Raw genomic sequence first — 3,422 nt, forward strand, 5'->3', positions numbered from 1 at the left:
GTGCCCGGGGGCGGAGGGCAGGCTGAGAGTGGCCACGTCCCCCTTGTCCAGCTGGGGGGAGAGGGGAGGGCAGGACAATAGTTAACCAGAGAGATGGTGAGAAGCTGTTTTCTCGTCCGGCTGGTTAAGCATTTCCCAACCACACCACTGGCACCCCAGGAAGAAGCCAGTTAGAGGGCACAGCAACAAGAGAATTAAGTTTTTTTTTTTGGAGGGCTGGTGTTGGCCAAAGAATTCCAGCAGTTGGCTTCTGGAGCGCCCACCGCTGGGAGCTGGGCTCTGACTTTGTGCCCTGGCTCCATGCAGAGATGGGACCCACGTTTCTGGGTGCTGGCCACCCAGTGCCAGCCAGGGGAAAAGGAGCGAGGAGCTGAAACTGGAACCCACCATCGAACCTCCCACCAAACCACCAGTGAGAGCAGAGACTGCACAACCCAGAGGTATTTTATTCTTGTTTTCAGACTTGGGCTTTTAGCCTAGATCCACACAGGAGTTTTTCAAAGAAACTGCCAGAACCCAGCTTGGGGGCGACTTGGGAGCAGCTCCTGGTCCCCTGGAAGTGGCTGTAGGGGCAGGGATCCCTTTCCCTTTCCCTTTCCCTTTCCCTTTCCCTTTCCCTTTCCCTTTCCCTTTCCCTTTCCCTTTCCCTTTCCCTTTCCCTTTCCCTTTCCCTTTCCCTTTCCCTTTCCCTTTCCCTTTCCCTTTCCCTTTCCCTTTCCCTTTCCCTTTCCCTTTCCCTTTCCCTTTCCCTTTCCCTTTCCCTTTCCCTTTCCCTTTCCCTTTCCCTTTCCCTTTCCCTTTCCCTTTCCCTTTCCCTCCTTTCCCTTTCCCTTTCCCTTTCCCTTTCCCTTTCCCTTTCCCTTTCCCTTTCCCACCTGGCAATGCCAGAGTCCTCCTGCAAACACAAGCTGCCACCTGCAAAGTTTGGACATGTGCTGATGTCCACTTTACAGGTGGAAAATTGGAACTTTGGGAGAGGAAATCACTTGCCTGAGGCCACACTTAAAATCCCTGGCAGCCCAGGGTCCTGCCTTGCTCTCTCCAAGTGTGCTGCTTTGCCACTTGAAAAGAAAAAAAATCACTAAACCTTTCCAGTTGTTGCTGGGTTTTATATGCAGATCCTTATGCAAATCTCAGTGGTTGTATAAATGGCTCCTGGCTTCTAATTAAGAGCTGCTTGAAAGTTAAATACTGTTGGCAGACCTGAATAATTTCTGATTTCCATCACACTTTCCCCAGATGACCCTTTAATAGGGATAATGCTGTGAGATCATTATTTAGGAGTGTGTTATCACCAGGAAATGCCTTGTGCAGGAGGGAGGAATGTTCTCAAGATGCTGCTTACGAACACTCCCCTTTGCAGCAGGTCCTGTGCAGGGCTTGGAAAAGCAGGAGGGAATGTTGCCCTCCTGATATTTTCTTGCCTCTCTTCCTCCCCTGGTGCTGTTGTCCTGCTGGGAGCCCAGGGGGGTGTTGATACTTCATCTAGGGGGGGTCTCAGCCTCCTTGTGAGGCAAAAGCAGACAACCAAAAGCTTGGTGGGTGCATCCACAGCCCCCTTCCCATGAAGAAAACTCTTCTCTGCTGTAGCAAGGCTACTGTAACACAGGGCAGGGGCTGGAGGATGAGAGAAAAGGGAGACCCCAGCAGCCTACAGTTGGAGGTGGGGCAGGGCTGGGAGCTGGCTTCAGTCTGGCTGGAACTGCTCTTTTAAAAAAAAATAACTCCCACAAAACCTGCAGTTTTCAGACCCCTCTGCCAGGCTATTCTTAGTTGCTTGGCCAGCCTGGGCTCACCAGCCACCCCCCAGAGGGGTTTTGCTTTGGTTTCTTATCAAGAGGCAGAAATTAGAAGCAGCAGGAAAGAGACTTTTTGCCCAGATGTGCAATATTTTGGTACAGTTAGGAACAAAGGACAAGGCAGTCCTGGAGGTGCCAGAATGGGAAACCCCAGCTGGGCACCGAGGGGAAGAAGTTGCTCAAACTTTGTTTCTAAAGAGGGTAAAAGGTTTGGGAATCACCCAGACCTTTGGGAATCACCCAAATCTTGGCCAATGCTTTGGGCTGATTTGTGGGAGCATATTTGGGAGTGGGGAGGGGAGGGTGGGCAGGATGGGTGCTGAGTGGCACGGATCCCATGCTGCCCATCCGTGCTGATGTGGCTGGGGTGAAATCCTTCCCCCAAGCCCCACCGACAGCTCTGCTCTCTCTGACACAGGGCACGCCCCAGGAAAGCCACATCAGGTTATTGCTTTGAAAACAACCCCCCAAAAAAGACAATACCCATCTCTGCAGCATTAACAGACAGTGCCTGCTAAATCCCAGCAAGCCTAAATGACTGTGCAGTGGATTTAAACGGGGGATTAGTAAAAGCCACAAGAAACCCGTCTGGTAGGCACAGGTAAATGAAAGTGCTGTTTTCCAGCACTTGTTTTCCAGGCAGGCTCAGAGGGGAGAGCAGGGGCTGATGTGGGATGCGGGAGGAATGCAGGAGGCCAAATTATTCTTATCAACAAAGTTCAACCCAGGAGAGCTGAGATATGCAAAAGGCTCAAGCTAATAAGCTGAGCAAACAGTACTTAGAGGGCCACGGCCAGGCACAATTATGCAATGTTGGTTTATTTGCTGCTGGAGGTTTGATGGAGGAAAGCCCGGGTGGCAGGTGAGGAGCTGACTCGGGGCCGTGTCCCCCCCTGGCACACTCATAACTGGGAGAGATTTAAACCCATTCTTAACAAATTGCACAATTATGGCAAAGTTCAGGACCAAACTCTCCAGCCACTCACACCCTGAACTGTTCTTTTCCATGCCCTGTAGCCTACTGGGAAGCACAGAGGATGAGCTGACGCCGTGGTTCCTGCTGCACTGACCCCGAGCGGGGACCTTCCCTGCAAAGTGTGACCCTGGTCCCCAGCTCGGGGGTGAAACTGCTGTGGGAAGGACCCTGTGCACCTTCAAGCATGGGGAAAATAACTACCACCGAGGTGTCAGTCCCACCATGACCACGGAAAGCCAAGAGGGAGAGGCCACAGGGGGCAGAGAAATGCAGGTGGGCAGCAGACACGGGGAGGAGGGGGAGAGGGGGGGTCGATGTTGGGGCAGTCATGAAGTGTGGGTGCTCTTCTCCACAGCACTTCATCCGTGAAATTTAGGACAGCATCTGTCCTCTCAGACATTCCCCCAGCGTTGCTGGGGACACTCTGGGTGTCCCTGGTCCCATCCCCACGTGTGCTCACAGCCCTGTGCCCCCCACAGTGGAGCCCCTGTTCCCTTTAGACCCCAACTCCCACCCCAGGGGTTGAAAACAGCAGCAGGAGCCCTGACTCACACTTCCCACCCTCCTTCCCAGCGGCAGGGATGGAAGCAGGCAGCTCGGTGTCCCCATCCCTGCCCTGCCCACTCCCCCATCACCCCTGGATGGAC

Source organism: Merops nubicus, unplaced genomic scaffold (genome assembly GCF_000691845.1).
Source record: "Merops nubicus isolate BGI_N331 unplaced genomic scaffold, ASM69184v1 scaffold36892, whole genome shotgun sequence".
Classification (NCBI taxonomy): Eukaryota; Metazoa; Chordata; class Aves; order Coraciiformes; family Meropidae; genus Merops; species Merops nubicus.